This window comes from Solenopsis invicta, chromosome 11 (assembly GCF_016802725.1).
Source record: "Solenopsis invicta isolate M01_SB chromosome 11, UNIL_Sinv_3.0, whole genome shotgun sequence".
Taxonomy (NCBI): Eukaryota; Metazoa; Arthropoda; class Insecta; order Hymenoptera; family Formicidae; genus Solenopsis; species Solenopsis invicta.
This window is the reverse complement of record NC_052674.1, coordinates 835,611-862,661: the sequence shown is the minus strand read 5'-3', so window position 1 is coordinate 862,661 and position 27,051 is coordinate 835,611. Positions and strand designations below refer to the sequence as shown.

General features: G+C 33.1%; 1 long non-coding RNA gene across 1 annotated transcript; it reads left to right on the top strand.

The window, feature by feature from the left end:
* On the top strand, window positions 1-27,051 carry LOC105198777. The gene is made up of 6 exons (XR_850896.3): window positions 1-657; window positions 1,997-2,040; window positions 20,667-20,725; window positions 24,082-24,584; window positions 24,654-25,569; window positions 26,175-27,051. It is a non-coding gene; the product is annotated as an uncharacterized LOC105198777 (long non-coding RNA).

Genomic DNA, 27,051 nt, shown 5'->3' with positions numbered 1-27,051 from the left:
TCGTAGAGGTGTTCCGCGATAGATGGCGCGTGAAATTATCTGCGCGACTTTCGCGAAAAGTTTCCGTCGTCCGTCACACGGCTCGCACATTTCGCATTATTCTTTCATCGCGTCGCGATTAACGCGTGCCATTGTGATATATCGGGAATGCCAGCGATCGCGTTAACGCGTCGCGGCAATCGTAATCATCCAACGCGTCGCGATTAACGCGTCCTTTCCGCGACCTAACCGACACGCGTTGCATCGCGTCACGTAGATACATACATTTCGTCGTGGCTCGTCAAAGAGCGATATCGAAACGCGAGCTGAACTTGAGCGCCGATTTGTTGCTGTATCATATCGTAGGTAATTACGTCATAAATACTAAAGTGTTCTCATTAATATTTCAGGATGCCGCCAAGGAATTGTCTCGAGCCGCGCCGCGCAAATCAGTTGCTAAGTTCATATTGTTGCCGTCGCCGTCGACACGTAGCCGCCTCGCGACCGTGCGTTCCAGCTTTTTCGCATCATTTCCGATTTCCGGGTGTGACGACCGTCGCGTTGCGATAATCAGCGCGAGTGTTTTGTCAAGTGCCATGGATGTGCAACAGGGGAGGGACGAGAGGAAAGGAGGTGGTGGCCCAGCGTGGCACCGATAAACGGCGAAGCAACTCTTGGGTAAGATATTTATGATTTATTTCATTTCATGTTTTCTACCTATCTGAGTTTGTTATTCACTCTTTGTTTATTATCACGGTAAATCTATATTCTAGGTCATCGTAACAGAATTAGAGTAATTTAGACAGCCCATAATATTTATAAAAGATTTATAAAATATAATATTTAGAATAATTATGTAAATATTTTATAAATATTTACGAAAATATTTTATAAATATTTTTGTGATTTAAGATTGAAGACAGATCATAAAAATTTATCATAAGTATTGTATAAAAATATTTATAAAATTTGTATAAAATGTTATAAACATTAATCCTTTTACTTGCCATAAATGTAAAATTTGTAGTATAAACTTTAATTACATTTTGGATAAAGATAGCTTCTTTCCTTTGTGTATATAAAATATCTATAAAATATTTATATAATATATGAAATGTAATTAATAATAAATATTTATCATAAATATTGTGTGCTGTCTGGGGGAAGTTAATATACTTTTTAATTAAATTGAGTTAAAGTTAATGGTTTATGGAATTTATTTAGTTACGTTAAAAATTACATGAACAAAAAAACTAACTAGTTAAACGTTACATTAAGATTAAATTAAGTTAAATTAAAAGTTAATTTTGAAAAGTGTTATTCATATCAAATTAGAAATTTGTAATTTTTTTAAGTTGAGTTACTTAAAACATTTATAACATGGATCACCAAACAAATTTAATATTTTGTTTTTAAATTAAGCTTATATGAAATAATAAAGGAACACTGTTTTCTATGCGTGAATGTATTTTTTCTTTTATAATTTGTTTTTTTTACGCAGATAAATTTTTAAATTGGGAAAAAGGTTAATAAATTAAAGTTTCAAAAATAACTAGTTGAAATTAAAAAATGAAATTATTTAAAATTAACTAAATTAAGTTAAAAATTATTAACTTTTTACCTTTATTACTTAACTTTTAACTTTTTACCTAATTTTAATCTACACTATCTTATCTTGCATCGTAATATAATGCCTTCGAAGCATTTTAAGCTCGATTTTAAGTTATCTCAAGATGTTACATTATTAAAAATTATATCTCAGTATATCAGATCTTTTAGATAATCAAGGTTGAATGGTTTTAACTAGTTAACAAATTAAATAATAAAGTTAAAAAGTTATTGATTTTTATCTTCAACTATTATTTTTAAAACATATAAACTTTAATCTATTAATTTTTTTTCCCAAGTTAAAAAGTCATATATGCAAAAAAGGAAAAAAATTACGTGAACAGTTAAACAAAAATACATTTTTTTATTTTGAACGTTATTATAATTTGGTTTTATATGCACTTTACAGATTAATGTAGCTGTGTTACAACTTTGATGCTGCGTATCGGTCTGGTGAGTTTCTTTTAAGTAAAATTTCTTTAATTTAAAAATAATGAATTTTCTCGTAAAAGTTTATTGGATATGTATACATAAAGTAAAAAAGGAAATTTTAAAAAATTAGGTACTCACATATAAATTTGGTACCAAAAAATTCCTTTTTTGATATCATTTAAAGATATCAAGTCGCTGAATTAGGTGCTCGTTCCGGTTGTTCCAGTATTCGAATTTAAACATCGGTCGCGCGGTTGGCTGATAAGAGAAAAGTTATCTTCAAAAATTAGGTACTCGGATAAATTGGGTACTAAAAATTTGGAGGGGAGAGGGTGGAAGAGCTAGCTTATCAAGGGTCTTGAGGCTGACTGGCGAATGGACTTGCAATTTGATACATAGTATACCGCGCACTGTCATGTAATAAGGCTGTCACGCACCGTGTTGTCATTGGCGTGGCAAGATTCGGCAGATAGCGGTGCGAACTGCTCCATGTGTCCATTGCACTGTTCATCGGAATGCGAAATATCAAATATCACGTCAGATGCCAAACGTGATAATTTCCTACAACTACCGACTATCACATTATTGTAGATATATCTCTGTTTGATCATCTCATTTAATAGTTAAAATTTAGTTATTTATATAATTATAAGGCTGTATCGTAACGCTATGTGTCAGAAAATTGTTGTTGCTTTTGTTAGTGCAGAATCACGCTTCAATTATTTCTCAATAGTGGTTTTTTATCAATACATAGATCTTATAGCACAAGATCTTCTCGATTTAAATAATCGCAGATGCCGTATGCATAATGAGGAATTTAATTTGGCTTCTGACGAATGAAACTTGTATCACGCAAGTGACATAAATCTGTTTAATTCTCGTAATAGTGCAGGCTTGCGCACGCATTATTGCAACAATTACAATGTATAAAATACCATCGTGTCGCGTTCGAGCAGCTATTTTCTAATTGCAGGTCTGAAATCGATCGATCTGATGATTTGATCGGTTCGTAATTCGACATGCAATTGTGATGTTTCGAGCTTCTTTATTATTACGACGCATCATCCTTTTCCTGCACGATAATGCCTCTCCGAGGTTTCCGAGATTTCATTAAATTTCTCTACTCGCAATGAAGGACAATAGAATCGTATAACGAAGGCAAACACGTGCTGCTTAGAACAATTTCAAAATTTTCACATTTTAAAAGATCCCATTGTATGTTTTCATATTTTATATAGTATGTACATAAAAGTTTCCTACAATTTTCTTTTTATATAATTTTTTTTTTTTAAATTATTTTATTTGAGCTTTTTTACTCATAATGTGTTCATAAACTAATGACACCAATAATATTTATCCATAAATCGAAATGTGAAAGCCAACAATATTAATTGTTTCTATACTCAGCGTGTAAATTGATGATTAATCCATGGGTACAATAATTCATGCCAGTTAAGCTTCGGGAATAGATGAAACACATTTTCATGATAATGATTACTGTATCTCATCATTTCGCTATATTTTAATGTTTTGATGCTGCGCTTATTGCACAAATTAATATTATAGTAATTAAATGTAACTTTGAAATGTGTAATGAAATTAATATTATATTTCCGATCGAACAATCGATTAGGACATGATCTAAACTATCGTAATATTGAAATTACTAAATTCATAATTATTTATAATTATTTTGAAATAATTGTTTAGATTCTTATTGCAAATTGTATCTTGTATGAATATCGATTTAAACATAATTACTATATGATATGTGATCGTATAGAATATATATTTTTATTGAACTTTTTACAATCGTTTGTTAATAGTAAAGATTACTTTTTACTTATTTTTTTTTCATAAGAAAGTGTTTATCTATATAGCATTATTATAAAAAAGATGCAGTCACATACATACGATATATGTTTCCGGTGTGTATTTAGGAGTTTTGATTTAATACAACTGATGCGGGGGTCTGCTTCGCAGAACTAGTCGGATTAAATAAAATAGTTGGCGACAAAGAACATCTGGCGACAAAGAACTTCCTGCTATAATTTTGTTTTTACAACGTTATTATGCACAAAAATGGCATCGCAGGGGCAAGCCGCACGAGATGGCCAACATGCGTATACCCCTGGGTCTCGTGTCTCGCTGTGTTGTTCGCTTATGTAAATACTTGGGGCTTATACGACTTTGCTAAGCTATTTCGATAACTGCGAGGATATTTTATCTCTGGGCGCGATACCCGCGATATCCGCGATACCAGCGGCATCCCGATACCCCAGGCCCACCACGATTCCAGGGAATTGATAGGCGATAAAAGCGGAAATTGCCAACGGCACTGATCGTCGATAAAACTTTTCGTCGTCGTATTATTTACATATGTGAGAAGTGCCCTGTTAGGATCGCATGAAAAGGCATATTATGCCATGTATTCTGGACCATGGATAACTGTGAAATTATAGATATTAAAGAATACATACATACGTAGCGGAAAAAGTACTTTTTTGCGCACATATTAATATTTATGTGCAAGTTGCGCGGCTTATATTGTTATGTGTTGAAAACGTATGCGAGTGTAACCCACATTCGCAATATAGCATACAATTAAAAGTGCCGCGTTCGCAATGTGTCACCACATGACAGCGGCGGTTGTGGGCTACTCCCGGGGATATAACACCGCGGTGCATTCTATAACGGCATCGAGGCAACAAAAAATGTCGTAAATTTTATCGCATATTTCTCAACACTATTTCACGCACGTCCCATTGAATTTCTCTTTTCGCGCTAAGTTATTTTATTGTGGCCATTTTCTTCGGTTTCCCGTGGATGAAAGTAAGCTTTTTCTCGCAGACTTGTTCACGATCAGCATTTAGAGCGCGACAATTGCGTTTTAGTTTCTTATCGGAAATATCGTTGGCCTTTTCTAAGCGTCACAATGTGTTCCTTGTTTCTAGGGAATCGGTGCGCTCAAGAGCGTTTAAAGTTTACTTTCGAGATATCATCGATCGCACGAAGAAGTACAATGGCTTTGGAACTCGATACGCTTTGCGGGGCAGGCGTTACCAATCAAGTTTGCCAGAAGCTCTAAGCTCTTTGCATAAAGGCGCCGTCGCTAAAGACGGGGGGAGGAGGAGAGGCGCAAGTCTCATCCCTTGGCTCGAGATCTTTCGTGTTGCTCTTGTCTAGCAACAACATAAATAATGCTTACGCTAAGAATATACTGGTGAGATATATTGCCACTTGTTGACTCGCTCGCGCGCGTTATGCACGATGCGTTAACAATAACGACGCGAAATACGATACGCTTCCAAGTTCGTCTCTCCTTTACCACGGCACGAAGCGAGTCCTCGGGGAAGACTTATTTTTTCGTTGGCTTTTCTCAAACTTTGAAGTCGTTTCAGCCGTTTGCACTTTCGAGCCGATTTTTGTGTTCAGAGTACACGTAGTTCAAAGAACGCCGCGCCGCGTCGCGCGCTATGAGAAAGAACGTGATACGAAAAGTAGCAACATCGCTACGTGATTATTAATCACCGTGAAATAATCTCGCGGCTGCTCGAAAGTAGGTTATCCGTTTCTCTCTGCTCTTCTTTTCCCTTCTTTTCCCTTCGCTTGGCTCACTCGAAATTGTAACTTGTACGACGTAAGTAGTACGAGGAATTGCAGTTTGTCTCGGATGAGTTGCCTGCATGTAGGTTGTTACGATAGGCGGGTCGACGATGTACATCTGCATATACCGCGCGGGTACGGTGTTCCCCATCGCCCGGGGCTAAGCTACATCGACCAACGCAGTAGTCTAATCACGATGCTCCAATTACAGATCAACAAAGTATTAATTGGACGTTGCAGCATACATCGTGAACGTCGTGAGTGTATTTGTGTTCGCCGTACTGTTTGCGTTTCACCATACCGATTCTGCTGCCGTTTCTGCTAATGACATTAGGGTATTTTTTTTTTTAAACAAATTTCTTTGTCGTTTTCTTTAACATTTCTTGGGGCAATAAGATGAAAATATCAAGTATTATTCTTTTAGACATAAATATTTTAATTATCCTAGAGACTGTTGAGATATTTTGATACTCTTCTCTCTTTCTCTCTCTCTCTCTCTCTCTCTCTCTCTCTCTCTCTCTCTCGATTGTCCCACTTTACATTATTCTTCTCTATACTGGTCGATTATTCTCATATTTTTATTCAGGATTTTTGATCGTTTATCATCTGTCAATATTGGTACTTTGCGTGATGGAAAGGTTAAACATTTACTTCATTTCATGTGGCGATAGTTGCGATGCAGAATTAAATCTTGTGAAATTACTCTGGGCTTAGAAATTTAATCGAAGAGATGAGTTAGAGAATTAGAAATGTTTATTATTTTATAAAATCTATTTTCTTAAAGTGATAAAAAAATCTTAAAGATATTAGTCAACATTTCGTAAACTTTATTAAAATTATTCTTTTAAGAATTGCAAAATTTAATTTTTTTGAAAATTTAATTTTTGAAAGAAGAAACAGAAAGAAAGTTGCGTTACTATCTATATCGTCGTAGAGCCAGTTACTTCGCTTCGACGTAAGAAGATCGTTATGCAAACACTTGCACCTCGGCAATTTCTGAAGTGGTAAACTTGCCTCGCCATATTGGCGTTGAAGTGCGCGCAGTTCCTGCGAAACACTCTTCATTGTCGCTATAAACTTAAACGTCATGACGAAGTTCGGAGGTCTTTCGAAGTTTCTCGAGGCTTTTCGGCACCTCGCATGCTTGGAAACGTTGCGTATCAAACGTTGCGCAGTAGAAATTGCTGCAGGGAAAATTGTTAGATTGTATAATTTATGATCCGCAATTTCAATCTTTAAAAAGACATTTATTTTCATAGTTTTGAAACACAAGTGTTAACTTTTCTTTTTTTGTTTTTTGTTTTTCCATTTTTACGATTATTATCAAACATTAAAAGTGATTTAAAAAAAAAGCATTATATGCTTTTTATTTTCAGAGGACACATTAGAAAGGAAATAGGTTGAGATATTATTAATTAGCATTGAGTATTAGTTTTATTATTAGTTTCTATTATTCTTCTTCAGAAATTTCTAAAATTATTATTTCCTTAAAGTATAAAAAAAATAAAACACAAAAATTGTCTTGTATAAAGTCGGGTCCATGCAAGTCGGGTGAATGCAAACAAACACGAATAAACAACTTGTTTCAACGAATATAATTCAACGAATGCAGTTTGCTAGTACGGTGGAACTTGCACTTATTGAAACAAGTTTTACATTCGTGTTTGTTTGCACTCATGCACGCTTGATTTGGATCCAGTTTCATGATACATGCTGCATTATTTAACGTAACGTTGCGAACTAGCCAAAATTTAATTTCTTTTAAGTTGGCAATTTTATTACATAAGAGATTTCACAATACGGATGACGAAACGAACGAAAATTGTTAACGTAATTTCTCTGAATCCTAGAACCTTGGATTATCGGTATAATAAAACTTCTCGCTTCCTCTGCTGTAAAGTAGTTTCAGCGCAAACCATCCTTCTCTACTTACTCAGCAAATGGCTTTCTTTTATACTCACGGTTCTCGACTAAATTTAAATTCAGTAAGCTTCATTTGAATTCGTATCGGCAGCGCTTTTTTATAGTCGCACGACAATGTGTTGTGTTTATATGTTTCGATTCGTCCGATAGAGACTTTATTTCTTACCGACTTGTACGTGTGTAAGCGGCAACCAGGTTTTGAACCAAAGCAATTTTCACGGCTACGATCCAGAAAGTAGCAACGAGTAAGAAAAACGAGCGGGAATAAGTGGAGAGAGGACGAATGGAGAGAGGAAAGTACGGGGACGTTACGGCCATCGCGTTTGCGCGTAATAAATAATAAAACAAGGATGTTTCACGATAACTTACTATACATTTGTACATATTTGATATTTTCGTACATTTTGCTTACTAAAAACAAACTTCATTATTGTGAATGTAATAAATTCTTTCGAATAAAATCTTAAAATAATTTTAAGCAATAAATACACATAAATTATAATTGAAGTTGCAAATCTTTAGACAGCTTATCATCTATGAAAATTGCACGTGTCAATAAGTAATTTAATGCCTTAAAGCTATTGATTCAAGTATATAGAGACCAGGGATGTAAATTATAAATAACATTGTTATTACAAAAAAAAAAAAAATCATAAACGGTGACTCATTACTTATAACGCGTTACTTTCCTTTGTTAAGAGAAACCTTTTCAATGTACATATAGCACAAGCTATTCAAAATCCTAACGGATTTAATTTATGTATTTGATATATGTATTTGATACTAGTATATAGTATTCTGCTTCAACTACGCAAGCTTTGAAAAGGGGTGTCTCGAAAGTAATTACTTACGGCAATTGTAAATAGATTTCACGCACACATTTCAAGTTTATATTTCCTTCTATTCACCACACGAGACTGATAAAATACATATGGAACATATTACGTAAGTGTGGAATTCGTTTTCCTGAGACTCGTATAAAGTTTTGAAAGAAAAAATTATACACCAGTTAATGTGCGTGTTTAATTTTTTTTTTACATTATACTATAACAGTACTCTTGTTACTAAAAGAAGTTAACACTTTCAAGATAATAAGCTAAAAGCTTGATATCAAATTGTTGATATCTATTAAAAGCATAAAAGTAACGATGTATAAATTGTATATAACGATACTTGAAATTTTATAATAACGTTGAGAGGGAGGGAAGCGGGTGTTTCGTATCAGTTTTTCGTGTTAAGAGAATTTCGGTACTGTCGCTGTTTCCTCATTAACATGGAATCTAAATTTATCGTTGAATTCCTTCAGTCTAATCTCTATAGCGCACGCCGCGTTATCGCGATCGTCGTATCACACGTGGGGCGAACGAACGAGACTCGGACTTTATCTGCTCAATCCCGGCGCCGTCGTGCAACCGCCAGCCCTTCGTGAAGGGGTTAACCGAATCCATTAGATATTCCAGCCAATTACGCGGCGGAGAGTAGCGGTTCTATCCGGGAAGGAAGGAAGGAAGGAAGGAAGGCGAGCGTGAGGCGCGCGCGGTCGAGAGCGCGGCAACCGACCGAGAACGTGGTGAGAAGCGAGGAAGCCGGTGCACCGCGTTGCAACGCTAGAGACACTCAAATCACCTCGTCTAGTATACCCTGTGTACCGCCGCCTCTTAACCCATTATTAGGATTCGTTTTAGAAAATTTAATATTAGAATAATATTAAAGTCAAATTACAAATTTTTAAATTTAAATTTAAATTTAAATTTAAGTTAAAGCCATGTTTTCAACTCAAATTAAATCTAAATGTAAAATTTAGATTTGAATTAAAAGTGAAATCAAAGTTTAAACGTTATTTAATTCTAATTAATATGAAAATTAATATTTTACAATGTAATAATAAATTACAATTTATTTATTTCTTATTTATTATCAGAATTTAATTTTTTTTTAAATTATTTGTAAATATTTTTATATTACTAATTTTCACGAATGAATAAGTGTAAAGATGGATTTTACTTGATTCTCCTAATAGTGGTTTTTTTTTGAGGGATTTTTTGACCCAAATTTTGAGATTTTAGCCTGATGAATCTCTCTATACACGGCATTTGCGAATTGGCATTGACGATGGGTACTGCGGTAACGTTCCTAATCCTAGCTTATACCAACAATCGGATTTGGCACTGATAAACAGTGTGATCAAACTCAGCCTATGTATTCGACGTATTCTTGTTATTTCGAATACTCATCTATCAGATGAATCGTGAAAGATGATCAATTCGTCAGTTTGCTCCATTGCCAAAAGCACGTCGGATTTTGAGATGTCCATCACTCTATAATATATCAAAAGTGCTAATTTTGGTATCACGAGAAAACGGTGTATTTATGTGTGTGTCTGTGTGTGTAAAAGTACAAATATATACAAGGTGCCTAAAAGTTTGTTCCCACCGCTATGTTTCGAAAATGATTCAAAATTATGAAAAACCGCGAAATATGTTTTCGATCATTTCAAGAGGCCAACCCTTTAAGGGGGATGGAGGAAGAAGTAGAGTGACTTTCGAAATGCTTGATGAGCACGTGATTCACGATTTTTAATAATTTTTTAACCGTTTCCAAAATATAAAAAAAAGAACAGGCTTTATAGTGACCCTGTAATACAATATATGCTGGACAGTCATCGTAATGCAGCAGAGAAACTATGAATAATACGATAATTTTAACATATAAACTAAACACAATTAGAACGGAAGGTACAAAGTTTCATTTATGTACGAAATTTTTAAAATACTAGTTACTTTGTGTAATACATAATTTTAATGATTATACGAGTTTATAGAGTGGGAACAAATTTCCAATTTGCTCAAGTCACTGTTACATTGTACGAGTATATGTAACTGCTTGTGTGATATGCAGAGATAATTTAGAACATGTAAAATATTGTCTCTTTCAGAGGCATACCATGTGGTAAGATTTAATCGACATCTGTATAACACCCTAACGAGAATATACATCAATAGAAACCGTGGATTGTGTTGTTGAAATGCCTGCGTTGAAACAAATGCATCGGATGCGAGCATTACGTGGAATTGCAGACACTCCTACTCTTATATAAACCAAATGCACTGGTATGCAATAAGCTAGATTAGGGCTTCATAACCCGCCTCTATTCTCCTTAGAGCTTTGATTCGTCTAAAGTGAAGTGTCGACTAATCTGGCTCAAGAATGACTACATTTATATGAATTCGCGTATATCGTAGCCTTTACATAAGTTTCTCGCGCCTCGCGCCTGATGTCTTTTAATAGGCAATTGCAATGTCGAGAAATGTTGGAATTTTTTTTACTTCAATCGCGCTTCAACTCTTCGTCATTTGCTATTTTAATCACGTATTGCTGATATTATTTTGACATTATTGATTCAAAATTTTGTTTAAAATTATTATCAAATACATATTTTAATTTTAAGTTAAATAATTAGATATGTATGCGATAAAAAGAGAGAGAATAAAAATTAGCCATATAAATATTAAAGGCGCGCGAGTGAAATTAAAAAGAAAATTATTATATAGAATCGAATAAACGCATATACAAATAACATTATCTGCTAATGTAGCAGTTGATTTCTTTTTCCGAGTCTTGTAATGGTGATGTCAAAAGTAATTTTTCCTGTTGTGAAAAGAGAGTAGCGACTTTGCCAAAAGTGAAATATTTATGCGCTTTTACGTCCGAATTGGGACGCGACAACGCTAACCGAAAACTATGCGAACACTCTTGGGAAACTTTTCGTCTAGTTTCATATAGTCGTACCGTGAGAATTCCCAACGTAACTCACAAAATTGTGTTTTCGTATTTTATATAGTTTTCGTATTTTCACGGTCGCGCACGCTCTGATTTCGCATCGTGTGTTGTTACAATTTTTATATTTTTTTTTATCTTTAAACTTGTCAGTATAAAGAACAAGTAGAAAATAATTAAAATGAGCGAAATAAGAAATATATAAGGATGATATTTGCTTTCAAGTAAATAAAGTAATTGATGCTGCACAAAAATTAACTGATATAACCGATTTGAATAATATAATTGTTCTATTATTGAAACATGTAACAATATAATTATTATTTAAAAAATATTGTGTTGAATATGATGAACATAAAAAATATTATCATCACCATTTTTCCGTATTTATATGCATTATCTGTAATAGGATTTGGCAATCAATTTGTTTGGTACTTAATTTGATACGTAAAAGAATATATTTGCGTTATTCGTAATTAAAATTGCGAATTTTTAATATAATTTAATTAACTTGAATCACATTTATTGTATATGATACTAAAAGATAAACATGTTTTATATACTAAATATGAATAGAATACCTATCAATCATATCGCAAAAAGAAAAAGATTGTACGATATGTCATGTAAAACAAAGATCGATTAGTACTGAATTTATTCTGATTCCTATTTTGAATAATAATTACATGTTGACGAATCACATAGTCAATTGCTGTTGTTACATTCCCAGCAAAGGAATAAAACAGCCCTTGTTTCAAAAAGCAGTATATTCATACATACAGTATTATGTTTGTTCGTGTATTCTATTCTTTCGATAGTGATTCGATAGAGATTCTCCTGGTATTTTAGTCTCTATTCCCTTTTGTTTCGTTTTGATGCAAAGCTACTCGGAAAAATAATAGAGAGAGAGAGAGAGAGAGAGAGAGAGAGAGAGAGAGAGAGAGAGAGAGTTCGGAAGTGTATCGTTGGTGTCAAAATATCAAATGCATTTGTATGCTGCACCAGAACGAGTGTTTTGAAGGTGCAACCACAATTTCTCCCTGGAGTCGTAAAGTTTCGTTTCTAGAAACGAGAAGGAAAGGCGCCACCTATCTTCTTGCCTTTTTTCATCGCGGATTCCATCGACCACCCCCGGTCCACCTTAGTCTCTCAGGATTTCATCGATAGGTATCGGGCATGCCGTGCACGTTTCCATCGCGAAATATAAGGATAGTCGATTGCTAAGTTTCACTAATACTAATCTAGTGATATCAATCGGATAGATGGTTGTGTTGGAAAAGAGTAAAGAAAAAATTTAGTTATTTTCTCATTTTCTCAAGAAGATTGTCTCTTGTAAGACGACGACAATGACGACGACAAAGGCGAAAAAATAACTCTATAAATCTCGTATAATAAATATATCTGTAAAACTGTTTTTGACTTACAAGTTCGAATATGTATATTGACATACGTATGTATAGAGGGAATCGCCAGTATCTGCCCGCAGTTTATTTTTTAATAATATTTCTTAAATATTAAATATAAATAAAAGCAAAAATAAAATTTTAAAAACATGAATACAAACTAGAAAGTGTCTTTTATAATATTATGTCTTTTATAATAGCTGTTTTTATAATATTGTTTCGTATTTTGTAATAATTAATGTTTTTGTGAAACATAATTTAAAAAGAGCATAAAAAATTGGGCCTCAAACTGACACAGTAGAGAGTAACAATAGACACGGGTCCCATAGGAAAAGAGTTGTGATCATAAAATTAATTAATCAACTAAGTAATAAAATATATATTGTTTTAAACAACAATGTTTATAAAATTAAAAGGTTAGAATTCAAGTCCTACTTTATACGTTCTTTTGGCACCTTATAAATAGATCTCTCACGTTCACATGCTATTTTTTTCTACCTAGAGATATTAAAGAAAAAAATATGAAAAAATTTATAAAACATTTGTCAACATTTGTTGTAATTGAAGATTCTATATTATCTATTCTTATGAAGAAGTAGTCCGCTTTACGCTTCACAGCAATTTTATGTATCAAATCGCATTATGAGAAAAATATGAAAGAGAAAAATATGAACAAAATAGTTCTAAAAAGTTACAAATGTATAAAATGATCTAATATTATCAATAATATATCCACTATTGTTTCAACTATGCAATTTACAAGAGAAAATAGTGGAAATTTTATTTTTTGTTTTTCGAGAATTCGTTTTTAGCAGGTTTTAGAAAAATAACCTATGAATGTATAAACTATGGGTTTTTATTTCTTTAATTATCTAAGCAGAAGATTATGTTTTTGTCAGTATTAACACAGTGCATTGTTTAGTTTTTCCAAGTCACCTTTTGCCACCAGGGTGGCCTTTTTAAGAAGGATAGGCCAGTACGATTTTCCTCTAACAATTTCATCACGTAAAATTTTTTCGTGATATAAATCTACATGTTATGTTGTATAAAGATTTTCTTTATCGTCGTATCACATGTTATAAATATTAATTTGTGCTGTGTTAATATTTCTAAATGGTCTAAGAGTATTACGTAGAAGATTCTGATTACAGATCAATAAATTCTCTCTCGCTCTCTTTCTCTGGTTATTTACGAACTTTATTTGTATAACACCGTCACCTTGTTCACGCCACAACTTCAAATAGCGAAATGAAACATCCGGGACTCAAAGGGTTAACGAGCGGCCAGCCGGCAACGAGAGCTTTTCTCGCGCGCGATTGCACCACTCGTCCTTTGTTATTCGGTTATACCGATCGAAGTGCGCGGTTGCTGGGAAATTCCGTGCGGTTTATATCCGGCCGGAAAAATCTGGCTTACATTTTCGCCGACGGAAACAGTTTTTAGCTTACGATGGCACTCCATGTAAGCCGTAAAGCGCCAAACGAATGCACTCTGACGTTTTACTCTTACCCGTTAGGGCATCGGATCATCGCTGCGATTGCGTGCATATATAAAACTGTGCACCGCCAAGCTTCAACCGGAGATTAAGCTTTTTTCTATGGCGATTTAAGAAAGTCCTGCAAGTTGGTGCAGTTTATATCATCTCACATCTTTCGTATAAAACATATTAGACATATAATCACTGAGTATATCTTATATCTTTTATCTTTGAATCTTTGAATTAATTGGAAATCAAGCTGTTTTCTTACTGATAAAAAGGTAGTAATAATTACACATTTGTATTGTAAAGTGAATAAATAAATAAAATCGACCAAAAATTTACAAGTAAATAATTTATTAGATTATTTGTTAAATTGCAAGAGAATATTGCAGTTTTTTTTATATATTCTTAGCGCATAATCAATGATAGTTTGGAGATGTATCTTTTCGTAATTATGCTGCAATTTTGTAGTATATTGAACAAAAATTTATACACTGAATTAAAATTGTTCGACTGCTCGACTACTTGTTAATTTGAATAATTTTTATTAATATATTTTTCTATATTTTTATAAATATATATAAATATATTTGGAATTAACATTGAAATGGGGAATATTTATTATAATGAAAAGGTCACCATGCGAATAAGCAGTCATTAAGCAATTGTATTACATAAATATTTTTAAAAATAAGCCAACGTCATTAGAAAAATTTATTTTGATGTCACGATGGAGATGTGTAACGACATCTCCAATTAACATTCCGCTCCGAGATGCGTTACGGTTTATCTCGCGGTTTTACGGCATCAGATCCTTTATGTCGTAATAAAGAATAATTATTTGGTCACAATGCAGTACGCTCGCGCTGATGGTGAGTCAGTTAATTACTAACGAGTAAGAGCGAATAAAACCCGTGACACCGGTTGATGCGCACAACGGGTCGTAAAGCCTACCTTTCACACGTTTGCGCGCAATTTTTACGACAACATTTTTACGTTCCACTGATTGCTGCTGGCGAGACATTTTACGTGGTGCTTGTTATAGATTATGCGAAAGCGTGATGCCAACGGTAACACCGATTTAATTTGCCGAGATGACGCGACATACCGTAAAATAAAAGGGTTAAAAAGAACATTCGATTATATGTCGTCGTTATCGCGTCGTCCCACGCGAACGTTTTCCAGGTTCGCGAATAACATAATCCTGATGTTGCGTCATTTAAGCCGACAAAATCACAACGGCTCATTTATCTCTGTATAATTTTGCAAAATGCACGTTTTAATGTAAGCAGATTTTTTGCGCTAGCTTCTATGGCGTGATTTTGTCCAAGAATATAAAATAATAGTTTCTTCTCTTTCTTCTCGTCAAGTATAAGTTGATAACAATTATACTACAATGCGAGATGTGATATGACGGTTATTTTCTAGGATAACAAATATTTGCTGCGTTAAAAAGGATTTTATGCAAAGCGAATATGCATGATGAAATTAGTAAAAATAAGCATAGCAGCAAAAATTTAATTTAAATTACAATAGAATAGTTAGACTTGTTTACGACATCATTTGCTTCAATTTTTTTAATTTTCCAACATACAGATTCTATGTGTGTGTATGTATACAGTTAGGAGCTAAAAGGTTGCAATACTTCTTTTTCGATGGTTTTTGTGAAGGTAATTGGTTGGATCCACAAGTAAGAACCAATTACGTTCGCTGTTCGAGGAGCAAGTCTACTACATTCTAAAAAACATCGAATGTGTTGCAACCTTTTAGCTCATAACTGTACACACGCACACGCACACGCACACGCACACGCACACGCACACGCACACACGAAGTTTATAAAGTCTGTTCGTATCGCCTATATTTCGGAAATGGTTCAAAATTATGAAAAATTGCAAACACACTCGATCATTTTAAGGGGTTACTCTACTCTCAATCCCCATTAAAAGAATAGCCTCTCGAAGTGATCGAACACGCACTTCGTAATTTTTCATAATTAATTTGATTAAAATAATTAAAATTATAAATGACAAATAACAAAAAAACTGTAAATTGCTAGTATAGTGTATAATATGTGTTAATACTGAAATAATGAAATCAAATACCATATACATAATATCTTAATGATAAAATAATATCTGTAAAATTAATTAATTAAAATACAGAAATTATAATAACTTTTTAAAAATATTTTTTAAATATTTTAAAACACATCTTGTTGTCTCTTATAATATGCGTGCACTTAATTCATTATGCAAGATGAACAAAGTGTGATATAATTATTATAATTAACGTTGCTAATTAACATCGCTCTTCATCAATTAATGATGCATTAATATACTAACTTTACTACCTACGTGCAAGGCATACGATAGCGGCTATTGTTCGCGTTACTGCCTCGGATTAGCCTCATTGCATTCGTGGAGAGAAGCGATAGTCACGGAGAGGTCGCAAGTTGCTTATACGCCGAGTTCAGATTTCAGCATTTGCTTTAGCTAAAATTCTGTTGGTCCTGCACGGTGATCTACACACATTTTCTCTCTCTCTCTCTCTCTCTCTCTCTCGGTTCATTGAAATCCAAACCAAAAGGGAAATGGAACCCTGAAACCGTGTGTCGTAGTAAGTCTTGGATTAAATCAGAGTTACGCCACTTTATATAATCAAATGTCTGACTACATCAAGGAAAATGTTTTTTTTATACACGCACCACTATGTTATTTAAGCTTTGCGGCTTTGAGTAAAATTTCTATTACGAATGCAGGCTGTTGTCAAATTTACGATTTGTTATATACCATTGATATCGTTGATATCTTTTAACAAAAATCATGGCTTGCCAAACGTGTCGAATCGATCTATGTTATATGCGAGTCATTAAATAATAAATAATAAACATTGTAAATTAGAACATTACTATCTAAATAATACGATATATACGAAAATATCAATATTAGAAAAGAATCATTAACTTTTCTAACGCTCAATATATATGAGAATTTAATATACAAATAATAAAACATAAAGTATGGAAATATTTTAGATTAGATTTTTTATCTTCTCGAAAAAGATAGTCTTATCGATTATTGTTAATATGAGGTGCAACATTAATAATACGGAACGTAATCATTGCAATGTCATCGTAAGGTGTCAAGAGAAAGAATTAATTATTCGAGAAAAATAAAGGGGAAAAATAAAGCAAATTTGTATTAGTCTTTTCTCCTCGCGCGCTGTAATTGCAGCACATTTTATCTGGAAAGACAAGTAAACAAAGACTGACCGACATCTCCTGTCCAAAACGTATCCCGAGAGTACATTTTCGTATCTTATTCTGTTCTTTTGCGACATTTTCTATACTCCCGAGCATTCTACCTACTATCGATCGTTTTAAGAGTAAGGGCAAGGAGTAAACCCATCCATCCTTTTCGATTTTCGTTCCCTGCCAAAAGACTTTTCGTCGCTGCTACTACGAGTTTGACAAGCCACGAGTAATATTTACGTCGCAAAGAATTTGTCAAATTTAGTGCACTTAAAGACGTTCACGCTAAAATTCACGATCCACACATCAAAATTTTACTTTTATAAATATGAAAAGAGAGATTAAAGAAAAATGTTGAAGTGTAAAAACAAGTAATATAACAGTAATATCGAAATTAAATTTCTACTCACAACTAAACAATATTTTAAATTAAACAATTTTAATTTACCATAAATTTCTATCATATTTTTAAAATAATTAATTTTGAAAATTAGCCGTATCAATTTTTGTATCTTACTGATTTAACAATTAGTGTCTTTAGAGTCTTAATTTTTGTCATAGTTTTAAAATTATTAATGTCTCCACACACATTTCATTGTGTGTATCTTCTCTCTCTTTTTCTTTATATCCATTTATTTATCATCTATGTTGCTCATCCTATTGCTGAACTTGTTGATATGAATAATAAATTAGAATTTTCGAGGGGACTTTGAGAAGAACGCTATTAGAATTCATAGCCTATCCTGTAGTCGATAAATCCCTTCTCTACAATCAGCGTGTCACTTTACCGTCGAACTCTTGTGGTTTAATGCGAGGTCGACAAGCGCTGTCGAGTTCTCGTCGCGAGATGAGCCGTGAGAAAAGTGGATAAAATACTATGACGTTTTATTTACAAATAAACGACACATTGAAATGTTAGAGTGATATAAAATTTTACTCTAACATTTAAATTTGTCAGTTGTTTATTTTTAAGAAAACATCATAATATTTTATTTACTTTTTTCATAGCTAAAAAAAATTTCTTTTGTGTGTGAGGTTATTTATATATTAATATTATTTTGATACGTAAAATTTTCATCTATCAAAAAGGGTTGAAAATAACCCTTAGTTAAACATAGCAGTTGTTAATTTACAAATAGAAAATACAATGTACGTTGGTATTAAAATAAATATATATCTGTTTTGATTTTGCTATGTTAGAATTTACACGTGTAGTACATTTTAATTAAAATAATAAGCAAATGTTTTAAAAAATACTTATGTCTTTGGAATACTTTGGACAAACGTAAAAGCAAATAGAAGATCTGAAGAACATCTTTCTATTCATTTTAGTATAAATCGTATAAATCATTATAAAATCTATTATCATTTCTTTTTGCTATACAATCATTGGTTATTGGAATTACAAATATAAATTATTGTTTGCTTCAAAGAAATGTTCACTTGGTTTAATTAATCGATATTATCTGCGCCATAAGGTCATAAAAGATTGTTGGTAGAAAGGAAGCGAGGAAGTCTTAGTTCGCTAATGTAGCTTGTTTCAGGTCAAGTAACCCTGAAAACCTACAATTTACTCACCAAGAGTCACGTCGTTTCGACACGAGCGTGTCGAGAATTTCCAAGGCACTCGCGGTTCAACGCCTACCGCGAAATTCTCTGCCCAACAAAACGTTTCATGTATAGAACAACAAGCTACATAGATGAGATTCACACGAATGATGCGAACGATGCCGTGTTGTCGACTAATTAGGCGATGACTCATTAAGGAACAACACGTTGACGAGAGTGCTAGCGAACGGCATATAAAATGTAATATAAAGAAGCTTTTCCATGATAAAATAACAATAAATAATAATAATAGTGCGCGCTTGCATTAATTATAATTATGGCGCTTGAATTACGTTTATTAACTTGTTGAAAATTTGCATGCGTTATAAATGTACATACATTATTTATCATAAATTTACAAACATAGATTAACCGTGAGTGCATTTTATATCAAGTTTCTAAAGTAAATAAGTTTTATTTAAAGAAATAGAAAAATATAAATATAAAATACTAAGACATAAAATTATTTTATATTTTAGAGGATTTTTATTCTCATAAATAAAATGATAAAAAGTTTCGTGATTTATTCTCTTTTGTGATGTTATGACGGGATTAGCGAAACTAGACATAGACCTGCTGTAATCGACTCTAATGGTGACTGTAAACCCATGGTAATCGATAGACCGCTACGGCTTTGGCTTCCGAGCCATTACACGCAAGCGATTTGCAATTAGATTCGGCACAGGATGGAATACACAATAACGACCGGGATGCGTTCACATTGCGGCTTTTCTGATTTTCGGATCATGCGGTAAAATAATCCGCTAAAATAATCCATGATATTTAATTTGTGCATATTATTCAAATATAAATTGTTTTTTTTATATATTAATGAGAAACGAATCAAAATTGAAACAAAATTATGCAAAGTAAAATTTGTACGAATTTTATATATCATTGCATATTCAGGAGGAAAACTTATTCTGCATGGGTAGCTAGCTAGCCAGAGATGAAAAAAGAAGCATAAACGAACACGTATCAGGTCTAATAATGTAAAATTACATTTCCTAATTTTAAAATATAATATTTTTTTAGTATTAAAATAATATTAAAATATAACATATTAATTTTTTTAATTATTAATTGCTCTATAGTATCAGTGTCAAAAGTTTTGTAATTTCTCTAAAATTTACATATACACTCACGCACACAGATGCATGCGTGCACGAATAAAATATGAATATAAAATACTTTTACTTCTTATATATATTTTTTTTATGTGTTAATTACTATAATTAATGTTATATCTTTATTTTTTATATTCATCATTTCTTTGATTTATAATTTATATAATCAAAATATTTTCGAGGAAGTTTATTATTATGAGATAGACATTTGTTTGGTACTTAATTTATTTTAATACATCATGTATTAATTAAATAATACTAGATAAAATAATTGAAGAAAGAAAAATACTTGTATAGAAATTGAATTTTATGAAGGTATTTTTCGGATATGATTAAATTACTGAATATCTAAATTACTGAATTGAAAATTAAATTTTAAAAGTTTGATATACTTATTAGAATTAACTTTAGAAATATGGATTATTTTGAGCGCAGTTTTAATTTTTTAATCTTATGTTTGTGTGTTACAGTATCACCGCAGCTTAGTAGCTGAGTAGCTGAGTAACTCCGCTCGTTGTGCATCGGATCGGTGAGTCAAAAAACAATTCTTATTTTCTTACTTTAATGTTGTGTAAATATCCTGCGTAGGACAAAATATGGACACTGAAAGAAAGAGTTTAGTAATAGCTGTCAAATGTTGGGTAAAATAAATTTAAACATTACTAAATTGGATAATACTTGCTAAATGTTTAGAAAAGTAAAATTATTTTTGCTAATATTAATTAAATATATAATTGGCATTATTTTAATCAACAATTGGTATAGCTTTTACACACTTTTTTCTTCAGTGAACCTGAACAATTTTTAAAAAATAATCCACGATATTTTCGGTGTTTTATTGCATTGTAAAAAATTTTATTTGCAAAACTTTTAATTTCTTAAAAATCTTTCTTGAATTTCCTACTCCATTTCCTAGTGTAAAAGAATTGAGAAAAATCAATTCAGATAATCGAAAGGTTTCGCCTTTTGAAATGAATCCAGAGGAAGATCGTTCTACAATTTTTTTTTTTCACCAAATTCAAGTATCAACTTCAGCAAAAATTGAGTGAGCGATCAATAGCAAAATTAAAGAATCACTTACGGTTACTCTCTAAAAGAAACTGTAACATCGATAAAAATGATAAATCATAATAAAATTTTTTAAAAAGTTTTTTATGCGGAAAAACATGTTGCAAATTTTGCGAGTTTATTTGACGTGAATTAAAAATCGCACACAAATGTAGTTTACAGCGTTTGAAAGCGCTGAAAGTGAACCTTTACCTTTAATTTGCGTACTTGTTGAACGTTGTACGATTTTTATTCACCGAATTATTCAACATTAAAGCAAAAGAAACCATTGTTGTTTCAGTGTTGAATAGCTCGGTGATAAAAAGTCGTACAGCGCTCAACAAATATGCAAATAAAGGTAAAGATTTACGTTTTTGTATGCTGTAAACTACATTTGCGTTTGATTATTTTACGTCGTGGAACTTTTCAAAGTTTGTATAAAATTTTGACGTTTGATGAATTTTTTTTTATAAAATTGCAAAGCTCCACGGAATAAAATCTCGCAGAAATGCAGTTTACAGCATTCAAAAGCGTAAATCTTTATCTTTAATTTCCGTACTTGTTGAGCATTATACAATTTTTATTTACCGAGTTATTCAACATTGAAGCAAAAAAGGCCATTTTTACTCAATGTGATAAACTTGGTTTATATTTGAAATTATTTTCAATGCATACGTTTCACACATATTACTTTACTTATTCATAAGAGCTCAGAAACAATTTGATAGCAAACAGTTTGTTGATTATCTCAAAACGCTTTTAAACATGCGGTTTACAAGTTGTACACATAAAGACAACGATGATAGAAGTTTCATTGAAGAGCGTAAATCTTACAATGACGATTATTCGCTCTTACAGCACGACGCGCGTCACACGTAGTGTCACGCACAATGTGGCGTCCCCAATTTTTCTTTTGTTCTCATGTGATTTCAGAGCCATATGCGAAAAAAATTTTGTTTTATATAATATCATAAATTATTTTTGAGCATAAATCATTTATGAAATTAACAGTTTAGAAACAGAGACTAAATTAAAAAAACTTTTTAAATTTCAGATAACTTGATTTTTGCAAAAATGGTAATAAACTTGTTTTCTATTAAGACAAAGTTATTGCATTTGAGGAACAATTATATAAATAAATTTTAGAGCAAGAAGAAAAAGAATATGTCTTATTAAGTAAATCAAATATAAATAATATTTTGGAATTTTGATATCAGAATGAATATTTATTTTATGAAACATTGTTGTTTTTATCAAATATTGAAATATTTTTCTTTTCCCTCTTTTTTTTCCTTTCTTCTCTTCATCTTCATCTTTTTTTCCGTATTTTAAAACTCTTTCGCCTTTCTTTCTTCAATATTTTATTTCTTTTTTTTCATATTCAACGTTTTTTGTTTATTCGTCTATTACATATAATTTTTACTGAAAAACAGAAAAGAAAATGTTTTATTAAATAAATTTTTATTTCTATATCAAAATTTTAAAATACTACACTTAATCTAGCGGTTATTAAAAATTTATATCATTCTTTTGTATATATTCGCTCTCCTATTTTCTTTTTTTTAAATTTTTTATTTTAAACTTTTTTTGCTTTTTTTTTCATTTTTCCTTCTTTAAAATTTTTTCTTTTATAATTTTTTCTTTTATAATATATAAATAAATTTTTAGTTTAGATAAAGTTAATAAATAAAAGCTTATGATTATCAAAAATAATCTGTTAATGTTAAAAGTTCAATCATTTGAAATTAACTAAGTTAATTTAAAAGTTATAAACTTTATTATTTAACTCTTAATGTTTTAATTATCCAACTCTGCAAATGAATTACGAGAATTTGTAATGCAGTGCGATGCAAGAAGGTTTCTTTAAAAGTCGTTGACAGACGTTGACAAACGCGATAGCAAACGCGCAGATAGAGAGACTCCGCATTAGCCGAATCACACGTGCATGCCGTCGGTTAAAGTCCCACCGCGCAAGGTCAACGTCCCGCAAGATAGACGCTACGCCACGCCGCGCCGTGCCGCGCGCCGTCTCGGCCTCCCCACTCCGCCGACCGCTCAGTCATTCAGATTACGCGAGGCTCCCGACACACACGTGCGCAGTATTTCAGCTGCTCCCCACTTCGTCGGCCGCTCGGTCATTCGCCTTACGCGAGGTATCCGACGCGCACGTGCGCGCCATGTGGGCCGTCTCCCCACTCTCCTCCGTAAACACGGGCCGCGACGACTCGGCCGCTCGGCATTCGTCGCTACCGTCGCATTCACGGCTACCGCTTCATTGCTGTTGTACGACGTTCCAAGTTTTGATTGTGCGCAAATAGTGTCGATGTGATAACGGACGGCTACTCCGATGCTGTCGTACGTAGAAAGTAATCGTATTCGTGTGACTGTCGCGTGGCTTCGTCAAGATTTTACGCGCTCGTATTTGCTCGGATATGTGCAGTAGAATATAACGAATGCTGCGTGAAATGAAACTTCTCTAGTCGTCGTACTAGATACAAAATTGGGAGTGAGTGTGTTTCGTTTCTACGCATCATATCTACGCGTGCATTCGGACGATTTTCGTCGCTGTCTCGGCTGTGACAGGATATGACACGCCGCACCGGCTGTTCGTTTCTCCTTGTCCCGTCATATTTGCTGTTGCTTGTTTGGGCGTGCTGTACTTTTCGCGTTCTTCAAGCGCATGTATGCGCAGTCGAAAGTTATATTCCCCACTTGCGAATGTAGCAAATTACATTTATGATGGCAACACGCGAGTTGTTTAGTATGACGCGTAAAAACAATCGCATTCATAAGTAGAGCGCAGTTTTAATTTTTAAATCTTATGTTTGTGAGTTACAGTATTACGGCAGCTTCGTGGCTGAATAACTCCGCTCGTTGCGCATCGGGTCGGTGAGTCAAAAACAATTTTTATTTTCTTATTTTAATGTTGTGTAAATATCCTGCGAGGGGTAAAATAAGGACACTGAAAGAAAGTGTTTAGTAATTACTGTCAAATATTGGGTGAAATAAATTTTAATATTATATATTCGATTAACATAATAAATAATAATTTTACTTTTCTAAATATTTTGTAAACATTACTATTGGATAATACTTGCTAAATATTTAGAAGAGTAAAATTATTTTTGGTTAATATTAATCAAATGTTTAATCAGCATTAATTCACTCAACGTTTGTGTAGCATATTACAAACTCTTTTCTTCAGTAGACCTGAATAATTTTTCAAAGGGGAAACCGAGTACCCAATCGCACGCGATTGTAACTATGTATTTTTGCGAGTGAGTGCAACAAATCCCGAGAGGAAGAGGAGAAGGCCTGCAAGACAATCTTGGGATAACTGGGTAAGTAATATTTGTAACATATACAAAGTGTATAACGTTTATCCAACCAATCTCAATGGTGTGTTACAGATATTCCTCGGTGTGCTAATCGACGAGAGGAAGCCAACGTCCATCGTCGCCGAATTATTATGAAATATACAAACCACAGCCGGTTCGTCGCGTCGCGCGTTTGTCTCGGGAGTGCCGTACAAATACTGGACTTATACAGACATTTTTCATAACTCCCATTTGATAGACTCCTAGTTAGAGGGCCGGGAATCGCACTCCCGTTGCTTGGCAGTGGACATCTCCTCACTGAGGCGTTGCCGCGACGTCTCATGCCGAGTGCCCTAAGGCTTTTTTAGATCCTTTTAGATACCCTTTTTGGATTTTCTGGATCTGGGGTTTGAGCCAGTGAATCACGTTTAATCTGACTATAGGTCAGAACTAGTCTTGGCAGTCCAACGTGTTGAGAGGCTGGCTCTCATTTCCTGATTCGTCTATAGAATGTAGACGTCGGCAATGAGTACCTTCTTCGTTATGTCTAAATGTCGTCGACATCGCTCGTCGTATAAACGTCTCCGTAGATTAGCTATATCACGAGTGGTGTCACCTGGCCGCCGCTGGTTTGGCGTATGACTGAGTCAATTTTAAATGTAACTTTTGCGAGACAAGAGGCGTCCGATTTAATGTCATTGATTTTGTTTTTCTCTGCGTGGGGCTTATCCTTGTCCAGGGCGGGTACGCGTGCGTTCTACTTGCCGACTTGGGATGCTGAATCCACAGAAATCCCTTTGAATGGGAACTCATATCATGGGTTTTATGAACTCGAAGTGCCGCAGTATCTCGCGAAAAACTTTATAAATGGTTAGTCCACGCGCGCAAATTTGGTGTATTATTCGCGAGTGTTCCGCGTGTGCAACAAGTGAAAAAAGACAACCTTGAGGACACTGAGAGGAGGAGGAGGTCTGGGAGAGGCATCGGGCCCCAGCGGAGCAACCTTGGGGTAAATATAATTCTTTATTTATATAAATAAATTTAATAATCTTTTTCTCTTATTCCATTTTATTACAATAAATTAAAAACAGATATTTAAAGAAAGGAAATTTAGTATAAAACTTTATACATACCCACAGAAAAGTTATGTTTAAATTGATGAAATTGTTTCTTTAATTTGATTTTTTTGAGTTGAAGTAAAAATACCTCTGAAGAAAATAAAAATTTATTTGATTTCAAGAAATGACGTCCATTAATCTTTTTTAAAGTAAATAAATTATTTGTTTAATTTAAACAAATAATTATTTAATTAAAAAGAAATATTGACAGAAATGTAAAAAATAATTTAGTTGTCCTGGTTTTAAAAATATGTTTCTTTCATTTAAATAAAATTTGCGTTGCACAACTGAACTGTTTTTTTTTAATTCTAATGAAAGGAATACTCAAACAATTTCTTCAAGTCAAAAAAACTTTTCTTTAACCGTATAGCAGTGCACGAATTTCTTTGAATCAACAAATATTTTCGGACTCAAAGAAATCTTTTTCTGGGTGTATAAGAATTAACTTTTGAAATATTAATTATTTTAATTTTTAAATCTTCTGTTTGTGTTACAGTAATTACCGTAGCTTCGTGGCTGATTAACTCCGCTCGTTGCGCATCGAGTCGGTGAGTGAGAAATCAATTTTCATATTATATTTTAATACTTTGCAAATATCCTGCGCAGGATTAAAGGAAAATAACACTATTAACCTCTCGATACACATAGTCAAAACACGCTATTTTCGCGATGACAGCGCTCACGAAATTAGCGCAGTGAGAGAACCAATCGGCATCGCGGAAAAGTGACAACAATAACTTCAATTCTGTGCTCGTGCCTTTTTAAAGAAAAGAATTGGTTTGAATTTAGTTAATATACATGTATCTACTCTTTTTGCACATACAAATTAAATAAGTGGATTAAATGAGAGGATTTTCGATCGTATAGTATTAGTAGTATAAGTATAAATAGAGGAAAGTCATCAATATTGGCATAGATCACCTAAATCGACATCCACTTATTACTCGAAAACTAAAAGCATTGCATTGCATTAACACTGATAAAAACACGATATGTTTACAATTGGATAACTAAAGAAATTCATGGCTTTTTATTTCTATATAAAATTGATTGAAAATAAAATCTTGAAAAAACAAAAATAAAGTTTGCACGATTTTCTCTTGCAAACTACATAGTTGTAAAACAATAATGAGTTAGATACGAACGATTACATTGGCTCGCTTAATTTTTTATCACGGCGTATTTTGCCGAAATAAAGAATCACTGTACGTAATGATTTTATATTTCGATAAAAATGTGCGCCCATTAGAGTTACATGTTATAAAATTTTGTACATCGATGTCGTTGATGTAATCCTGTTATGAATGGCTTAGTCGTTTTAATTGATAAACCCGATAACCGTTAAGAGCCAATAACTGGATCGCGATATATTA